General features: G+C 36.5%; 1 long non-coding RNA gene across 1 annotated transcript; it reads right to left on the bottom strand.

Annotated features, from left to right (window-relative positions):
- Positions 1-3,008: 3,008 nt before the first annotated feature.
- LOC107696798 (uncharacterized) lies at positions 3,009-10,522 on the bottom strand. Its single transcript, XR_001635127.1, has 2 exons — positions 10,248-10,522; positions 3,009-3,126 (listed from the first exon to the last, which is right to left on the bottom strand). It is a non-coding gene; the product is annotated as an uncharacterized LOC107696798 (long non-coding RNA).
- Between the last annotated feature and the right edge of the window lie 133 nt (positions 10,523-10,655).

The following is a 10,655-nucleotide window of genomic DNA, read 5'->3' as shown; positions in this document are numbered from 1 at the left end:
GTGTACAACTGTTGGCGCAAGCTACATTAAAGTGATTATTAGGTTTTGAATATGGACATTTTTCTTACAAAAACGCATCGATTCGCTACAGAAGGCCTTTGTTCACCCCCCGGAGCCGTGTGAGACGCTTTTCTTTTAACGGATGGTCGCTTTTTATTTAAGTTCTTTTGGACTGATGCATGCAACACCCGCTGAGTGCCATTAAACAGCTTGAAAGATCAAAGACAATTTTTAATATAACTCCGACTGGATTCGTCTGACAGAGGAAAGTCATATACACCTAGGATGCATCGGGGGTGAGTAAAACGCAGCCTAATTTTCATTTTTGGGTGAACTAACCCTTTAATGTTTTGTTAATAGCAAGAATTGGACCTTAAAATAAAGTGTAACCAAACAATTTTACCGACCCCAAAGTCTTTGTCGGGTACTATATATTTATTACAGTAAATGTAAATAACTTGTAAATAACCATTTTAAAATTCCATTATATTTCATGGCAACCCTGAGTCTCAGAACCCTTGAGTTATGAGCTGGATGTGTGCTTGTGAAATCTCACTGTCTCTTTGGACTGGAATCAGTGTCATTTTCACACAAAACTGCAGACACTGCCCACAGCCGCTGAAAGAAAACATTGTGTGGCCTCTGCATAATATCAAAACATGATGACAGAATGTACATCCACCGTTTCAAAAGTTCACACAAAATATTAGTGGTGTTTCACTGCACATGATAATGACTACCAGGCAAATATTTTACATCTAATCACTTAGTAAAGTAACAGCACAACTGCATGATTTGAGGAATCATTTACACATATCAAATATTACCCAGGATTGACCCTGATATTTGACTTCAAATGGAAAAAAAAAAAAAAAAAGACTTCCTTTTTTCAAAGAAAGACAATGCAATATATGAAGAGACAGGGTCTAAAAGAATGCACAAACTAAGTCAGAGGAAATTACAGGAAAAAGACAGAACAAAACATACACTGAACTGCAGTTAAGTCACTTCACTCAGATTGATGAAAGCTGTTTCAAACATGCTGCCCTCCTCAACATCACAAGTCCTGACATATCCTGACATATTATAAATGCAAAGTGCTCTAAGAAAGCACAATTAAAGGATAATGACCTCCCAACATCTAACAGACAAGCAGAAAGAAGAGCTGAGGTCAACACTCATCATACACTATTATGAACTCGTATCAGTCCATCAGACTTCATCTCTAGTGGTGCACGAGGCTTTTCAATGCCAATTTACATTTGCATATGTCATTAGAAGTTAGCCAAACAAAACAGAAACCCACAAATTTACACTGAATACATATAGAGACCAGAAACCTAAGGGCAGAAACTTAAGTTTTGGGTTTTATTCAAGTGTGCATGCTTTGAATGTTTCCACTATTTAGAGAAAACACAAAAACCCCAAAGCGCTTCTCAATGAACTTTAGAATCGGACATGCTGAGAGGGTCAATCTGTGTGACTTCCATCATGCTGACACACTGAAACACTGAGTAACTAACAGACAGAGTCTCTGCACCAATCGGAGAGAAGGGTTTTAAAAGAGGTCACTAAACAACCTGGATAAATATTAGCTTTTTTGCTGCTGTTGTTGTTTAGCAAGAAGAAAATAAGCTGGACAGAAGACAGTGAGGCTGTGACCTGCTTCAGCACAGGTTAGACAGGATGAAGCAAACTTAAAAAACATTTAACTTCTGCTGTGTAAAAGAGAGGATTGAGTGAACGATGATAACAGAGAGGAAGTCATTCAGGATTACTGCATAAGAAACTACATTCACAAAGAGCGAGCTGCATTTATTTGATCAAACTGTAATATTGTGAAATACTATTAGAATTTAAAATAACCGTTTTCTATTTGAATATATATTTTAAAATGTATTTCTGTGAATCAAAGCTGAATTTTCAGCATCATTACTCTTCAGTGTCTCAGTATCTTCAGAAATCATTCTAATATGCTGATTTGCTGCTCAAGAAACATTTCTTCTTATTATCAATGCTAAAAAAAACAGCAGTTGTGCTGCTTCATATTTTTGTGGAAACCCTTATATTTTCATGATTATTTGAAGAAAAGAAAACATTTATTTGAAATAGAAATCTTTAATAACGTTACAAATGTATTTATGGTCACTTTTGATAAAATAAATAAATTGATCAAATAAACTGGAAAAAAAAGACAAATTTGGCACAGTTCTAAAAAAATATATATATCCAATTTTTTCAATTCTCACCTTGGGAGTGTTGAGCGCAATGGCTCTTCATCATAACAAACACATCAAAAAGATAACCATTATGTACCCCAAAATCCTTTTGATTAAAATCACATGACTCAAATTAACCAAATTAACAAACAGCCCGATAGAAACGTCAGGTCCACCTTAAAAAAACTGCTGTTTGCAAAAAGAAGTTCCATTTAAAACCAAAGAGGCACAAACTGTCTAATTTCAGTACCTTTTAAAGTTCCACAAATAACTTTCTATCCCAGGTCTTTAGAAAACCATCTACATTCTGGTGCTTTAAAGAACCTAGAAACCAAAACACTGATCAAAAGAACCTGTATTGAGACATCAAGAACGTCTTTGAAACTAAAGAACCTTCAGAAGAACTGTATTCTTTAGCTCTGTTCCAAAATTTGAACTTGAACTTTCTTACCACCTATGATGTTTTAAAATTCTGCCTACACAGGACGCTCACTAGGTTTTAGAACAGTATAGTTCCTCAACAGTTAGATTCAAACGTTTCTTTCAGTTCTTGATCTACTCACGTGTGTGTGTGTGAGAGAGAGAGAGAGTGAAAGTGTGTGCGTGTGTGTGTGTGTGTGAAAGAGCGTGAAAGTGTGTGTGTGTGTGTGAGTAATACTCAGTGGTATGTGCTCACAGAACTTGGCGTTAAACCTGACACATCTAATCCACACAGGACGGGACAGACCCCTTCCCTCTTCCAATCCTCCTTTCTTTCCCTCCTTACCTCAGCCTGTTCCTTTCTTTTTCTTTCTTTCTTTCTTTCTTTCTTTCCCTCATCTCCAAATATCACCACCCACATCTCTCCTGCTCTCTTCTGATCCCTCGTTCCGTCTGTCATGTGGTCTGTGGTTTTGTTTCATGCATTCTGAATGTTCAACAGAGTGAAGACAGACCTGATTATCAGATTCATTCACTCTACTAAACAAGACACACACACACACACACACACAGATTCTTTTAACCCTAAAACACAGCCTACTAATGCATTCTATACTACACATTCAAGTATGTACTTCTGTGATGTCAGCATAAGCTGGTCTGGCTGGTCTGATTGGCTAGTTTTAAAATTGTTTTGGCCATTTATTAGCCTGAGAAACAAGTTGTCTGACTAGCTAAACATCAGTTTGGTCAGGCTATAAACCAGGTAATACTTGTAAACCAGCTTAAGCTAATTTAATCAGTTCTTTTAGCAGGTAGTTTGTAGTATTTGAGAGATACAGCCACATCTTGAGATCACAAACCCCTTTGCTATGAACTGTTCACATTAACTTTGTTAGCAAGTTCACATCGAACTAAATTCATCACTTTCAAATGTACTTTTACTTAAGTTTAAACACTAAAAGTTTGGGGTCAGTAAGTTTTTTTTTTTTTTTAATTGATGCTTTTATTCAGCAAATATGCATTATGATGCATTGATCAAAAGTGACCGTAAAAACAATATATTATTTCTAAAGACTGCAATTTCAAGTAAATGCTGTCCTTTTGAACTTTATATTCATCAAATAATCCTGAAAAAATAAATGTATCAAGGTTTACACAAAAATATGAAGCAGCAATAAATAATAATCAGAAATGTATTGGTAGCAAATCAGCATATTAGAATGATTTCTGAAGATCATGTGACGCTGAAGACTGGAGTGATGATGCTGAAAATTCAGCTTTGATCACAGGAATAAATTACATTTTACAATATATTTAAATATGAAACATTAATTTTAAATTGTAATAATATTTAACAAAATTAATGTTTATACTGTTTCTTAATCAAATAAATGCAGCCTTGTTGAGCATAAGAGCAAAGCATTTAAAAAGGTTACCAACCTCAAACTTTTGAGCTTGGAGGCCTTGTATTTTTCATGTAATCAGAACTGACTATTTACATCCTTAACACCTGTTCCTGGTCTTACTGCGTACGATTCGTTAGTGCAAAGAAAAAAAAATGTTTACAAAAAGCATGCATGGATGCACACTTCAAAAATATGGACATCATACACCATCTGAGCACCTTTGACATGCAATTTTTAACATACTATGATGTGGGAATCTTAATTGTGCATACTTAATATAGTATAGATAGTTTGCAAAATTTGGAATGGAGCCACTGAGCTGCGTGACACGAAAAACCAGAAGCCTTTTTATATGTACTATTATTTTATCATTTGTCGTTTTTTTTGCCCACAAAATTACTGTAATTGCTTGAACATTTAAACAAGGAAATATGGCCATCTGTGAAGAATATGAAGCGATCTGACAGACTTGCACAGATGTAGGAGGGGAAATTGAAGCATGGCTTAAAAGTAAAGGAAGGAAAGCATCTGATAAGAATTAAAGACGGAGCCTCTAAGCGCCAGCACAACAGCTTCTCTGAAAATCAGAGGATTTTGGTTAAATCAGTTTGGCATGTTTTCCGACGTTATCTGGCCGGGCCGTCCCAAACTAAATCAGAGAGAGAAGAACAAAACACTCCAAATCAAATGTTAGGAGCTCGTCCTCACTGCTCAGCCTCGTGCGTATAAAATAAAACTAAATATTTGATTCAATATGCTGATGACAACTTGTACTGGACCATCACAAACAGACCTTTCTCACAGATATTCACAGGGTGTATCTGAGGCAAAAGGAAGAGTTTTGGAGGAACGCAAACCTTGCCAGGTCCAGATCACGTCTGAACATTACATTTTTTAAAGTATTAAAGGGATCAGAAGTGAAAATTTAGTCATTATTTATTCTCACGTCATTCCAAAATTCTAAATGACCTTCTTTCTCCAGCAGAACAAGATATTTCAAAGCAAAGTCGCCCAGATTTGGAACAACATGAGGGTAGATTTTCTTCTAATCCAACTCTATAGTCCAGATAGTTTGAGGAAATCCTGTAATTAGCATTTTTCAAGGAGGCTTGGATGTTTGTGAATTCTATACATATTTCAAGTAGATGGAGCATTTCCAATAAGTCATGGGAATCATGGGACATAAGAAACAGAAAGGCAAGAGCAGAGACTCAATCCTGTGCATCCAGTGAAGGACTTTATGAGCTAAACACAAAAACTGCTGATGCATCAAAGAAAAGAGGACATTAAGCCATAGAGATGAAGCTTCACTGCCATAAATCCCTGCACACCTCTCTTAAAAATAAAGCTTCTTTATTGGCATCTATGGTTCCATGAAGAACCTTTTACATCCATGGAATATTTCCATTCCTTATATAGTAGAAAAAAAATATCGTGTTTTTAACCTATTCACTGAAAGGTTCTTTGGGGAACCAAAAATGGTTCTTCTATTACATCGCAGTGAAAACCCGCTTTATTTTTAAGAGTGAAGCGTTAATGGAACATTCAGGATTTGAAATCTGATCTTTTGTCTTCCAGTTTCAGTATGAAGAGCTTTGAAATGTTTCTACAGCCACTGATGTGCGTGTATGAGGTTCTGAGGGGTGTGGACGTCTGAGGATTTACTCAAATGTCACAAACAATGCAAACTGCCAATCCAACCGCTGCAGATTTTCCACTACCAAACCCCACAAAGGCCTACCTATGAGCCGTGAACTAGTCTAGAAAGGCTGGTCTAGCAGAGATAAACCATAATCATGGAATATTAGCACCTGAGCTGGGCTACAAATCAATTTTGTAGCCAAAAATGAACAATATCCTTCTGATCTGAAGGGAGAAATTTCCACATACATCTCCTATTTCAGCAATTATAAGCAATTTAATAGTCCAGCCTCAAATATCAAGATTTGGCTCAGATCTATGGATGCATGATTTGGGGATTTAGGGATGTAGAAAAAAAAAAAAAACCTCACACCAGGTTTTCTGTGCTTGTTTGTAGGGCTGCACAATTTAACAAAAATGTTGTAATTATACATCAATATTAACTTTTTTGTTGTTTTAATATTTTATGTAATAATAATAATTATTATTATTATATGGAATAATAAAACAAGAAATAATATTATTACTATTTCACTGTAAAAAAAGATACATTTTATTTTAATTACGATATGTTTTTTTACAGTACTGTAAAATTACAATACCAATATTATTGCTGTCTTAATTTCTTAACTTTCAAATGCTAAAGCTTTTATTTTGGTGGAAAACTGTATGGCTTAAGTACTTCTTATTTTAAATTTGGGACGTTAGTTTTATGTCCATCTGAGACACTGAAAACACTGGATCACAAGCTGCTCGGGTGTAAAAACACTCTGAAACAAGCAGCACATTTATTGATTTCATTAAATCTCACTAAGCCATATCACAATTGTATTTCTATTAATTGTGCAGCCCTACTTCAATCTAAGTATATGAGGAGTTTTTGCATTAAACTGGACACTTATTCTCCCCCTCTGCCCCATCGGCCAGTCCGGATAACCAGACACATGCACAAATATTTGCAATCGTCTGGACAGACGTGTAAATGGGGATGAGCAGTCCTTCTCTGGTGTTGACAGCAGAGAATAGCGTGAGACTTTCCCGAAGCTGAACTTGCACAGACCTGATTCTACAGCAAGCCTGGACACGCAGCGTCGCAGCACATTTACAGATGCAAACAGCACTGCAAGAACGCACAGACAAACACAAGCATGGGATTCATTGCTTCGGCCCACTTTGTTTGAGTTTTTCTTCCCACTGAAAGGCACAGGTGGGCTTTACCTGTAGGCCACACCCACACTGCCAGGAAATATCATTCACACGGTCAATCTCTGCTCTCCATATGGACATTTGCCTTGTTTACATTTGTTTTAAGGTAAAAGTTCAGCCAAAAATTTAAATTTTGTTGCTATTCTTTTATAATAAAAGAAATACAAAAATAAATAAAAAATCAAAATAAAGGCCAAAACTGCAGCAGTATGGTTCTGGAAGCAAAAAAAAAAATCACATACATTTTCTCTGCATGGGAATTAAATTTTAACAATAACTTACCATTAAAGACATACCTTCTGTGAGCTACAAGGTTGTTAATCGGACAGCTTTTGTTGAAGCTGTCAGTCTGCATTATTTCAACAGGGTTTTTTTTTTCCTGCAATAGAGAATTATGAGACGGCCGCCTCAGTTTAATTTTGTGCCGCTGTTGATATGTCACTCATATTATGCGTTCATAACCCATCCGGTCTCTTCCGAAGACAAGGTTCCATTAAACTTCTTCATTCTGTTCCGTCCACAACAAACCCAGAGAAACATTTCTACATGAAGCTGATATACGCGCGATTACTATAGTATATGGTTTGTATGTGATTTTCATGAAATGTGGGGTATTTTCATAACGATAAAGAATGTTTACTTGAGGAATATTAATCAGGTGTAACAATTAGCTTAGTATAAAAGGGTCCCTTTTAGCTGTCATGTTGTATTTTAATGTAATGTTAAACAGGTTTGTTTTTGTAAAATTTATTAGCTTTTTATAGACTTTATAACTGTCATTTTCTTCAATCATCTAATTATTAGAACACCTAAAAAAACAGTTGAAGGGTGGGTACAATTTGTGTATATGATCAGGACGGTACCAACTCCGCCTCATTTCGAGCCAGGAAAAACGCTGTCCAACTTATTTTTAAAATATTCATGTGGAATTATTAAAAATCAAAATTCTGCACCAAACAGAGTGCCACAATGAAAAAAATCACATTAAAATAAATCATTAGTTCCAGAAATCTTAGTCTCTCACTACTTAAATATTTTCATATATATGCACATTTTGCAATAAACATAAAATATCTTGTTTCTATATATAATACAGCATCTTTAATGGGATAGTTCACCCAAAAATTAACAGTTAATGGTAGCCATTGACTTCCATATTTTTGTTTCCATACTATGGAAGTCAATGGCTACCGTCAGCGGCTTGTTACAACATTCTTCAAAATATATTTTTTTGTGTTCTACAGAAGAAAAAACTCGTACAGGTTTGGAACAACTTGAGGGTGAATACATGATGAGAGAATTCTCATTTTTGGATGAACTATCCCTTTAAATCAATAGTTTTATATATTTCTCTACCATTTTTAATATATGTAATTTGCGTGCTGCATTGTAGTTCTTTCCTTCATTAAAGCCATAGTCTTGTACCTTTGTCAGATTTTCAAGTTTTCTGCTTCAAGTCAAAGTTTGCAATGTTGTGATTCACCTTGTAGCTGGTTAGTTTAGTGCTTATAACTCTTTAACAAAGACTTTTTTTTTAATCCCTGTTGAAAAGGATGGCAAAAATACTTCCAGAACCAAGGCCGCTGAAAAGTGGACAGACACTGTTGCACTCTGTATAAAAGCAGTTCACACAATTCAAACACAAGTCTTTTGAAGCATTTTGTTTGCTTTGTGTGAGGAACAGACTGAAAATCGAACCATTTGCCATAGTTAAACCTATCATAAGGATTCTTGTGAACACTTGCAATATTGTGCATAAGTCACACGGCTATATTTACAGTGCTATTATTGTTCTTTTTTGTCATATTTGAATGCAAATGATGACAGAATCGCCATTTTCACGTGAGCTATTGCTTTAACTGAACAGATCCCAACACACCAACCCTGGCACTGATATCATGACTTTGAGACTCATCTGTCAGAGTTTGCTGCATCAGCAGCTGTTGATGAACACTTCCCGGATGTAAATCTGACTCACGCTAAAGTGAACCGAGTGAGACTGATTTACAAATGTTCTTCACTCTGTGCTGAGTCACCTGGACAGACCACACAGATGAACTGGAGCATATACTGTTTGAGCTGCAGTATGTAGAAGGCATTGTTCACCTCAGCTGTAATCGTGCATTGAAGGAGACACTCCTAAAGGTCGCCATTGTTACTGTGATGATTTATGCTTCAGAGGATACAGCTGAGTGCATCAGATAATGCTTGCATGGTTCAATTCACCGGTGTAACATTACAGGTGTTATTATGTGCTGCCTCATAATAGTTAGTGGGCAAATATAAAGCAGAATCTTCACAACAAACAGTTCAAATCAAAGATATACCAGCACAGAGACCATTTAAAAGGTAGAAGTGTGAAAACGTAAGGAGAACGTCATCCAGAGTTATGATTGCTACATCTGAACTAACCATTATGGAAATAAAGAGTGCCAGTTCTTTTGTAAGACTGTCCAATAAAGCACTGCATGTGTGAACAAGCTCTGAACTTATGAAAAGCTCCATGGTGTAAGGATTTATAAATGATTTTATCAGAAGGTAAAATTATTGATTGATGAGACAGTGTAATACAAAGAATCTAGTTTTGATGTAAACTGAATGACTGTGCTGTATTTCTTGGTTACTAAACAAGTAAGCAAACTAGTGACATTGATCATGTCACTCCTGTTACTCAAACAGATTTTCTTGCTTCCACTGAAGCTCAAGATGCTCTTTGGAACAACTGAAATCATGATCATCATGCAATAATTTGTAATGAAAATGTTAGTATTAAGTTAGAAAAGAATGTAAAATACATGCATTTTCAATAGTGACCCCAGACTTTTGGACTCCACTGTGTACCATGGTACTGAATGATTATCATACTCACATACCATTAGCACAGTAATGCAAGGGGGGGAAAAAGCACACACACAGGTATTATTCTGGATGTAACCATCATATACATTAGTGAGGGAGACACAATATCCAGAATAATTTTCAATGTCAGATTTCTCCACCCAATCTTGGTATGTTTCTGTAATTTCTTCTTTTGTTGCTCTGGGACGAAATACAGGGTTGTCACTTATCAGTTAACACTCGGGAGGAATGTTACACTAGACATAAATTTAACACTTCAGGCATTATATTGCTCAATATTTACCTCATACGGTATATACACCAGTCACTAAGGGTAACTTAGAGAGAGTTATATAGACAGACAGACAGACAGACACACACAACAGACACCCACACACAGACACAGACACAGACACAGACACACACACACACACACACACACAGGTGGATTTCACAATCATCTGCTCAGATCATGTAAGACAGAAATGCAGATGTAACAAAAGAGCAGACTTACCCACGAGCACACACACGACATCCATCAGCACCATAAACAACTTGTTCTTCTTGAGCTCTGACATGACTGTGATCTGCTCGGCTCTTCTGGGGTTGATTGAAACTCAAGTGACTCGTGTGATAGTCGATGCGCGTGTTCTTCCGGGTGTCCCGTCACCTGCGTTAAGGTGCGCTGATGATGTATCACGGACGCGAGTGAACTAGACGCGTGAGGAGTGTGAAGACTGAACCTCTAACAGTTTGAACTGACTTTACTCGCCCATGTACACGCCCACCGCTGACGTCATCTGTGTTCTATCTCGCGCTCGCGCTCTAATTTGCACACACACACACACTGTAGTTGAAGATATAACACAAGATTAACCCGTTCAGACTAGACTAGAATTATGTTACAAGCAAACACAAATGT

This window comes from Sinocyclocheilus anshuiensis, unplaced genomic scaffold (genome assembly GCF_001515605.1).
Source record: "Sinocyclocheilus anshuiensis isolate Anshui unplaced genomic scaffold, SAMN03320099.WGS_v1.1 scaffold1368, whole genome shotgun sequence".
Taxonomy (NCBI): Eukaryota; Metazoa; Chordata; class Actinopteri; order Cypriniformes; family Cyprinidae; genus Sinocyclocheilus; species Sinocyclocheilus anshuiensis.
The sequence above is the reverse complement of the archived record's forward strand: the minus strand, read 5'-3'. Positions and strand labels throughout refer to the sequence as shown.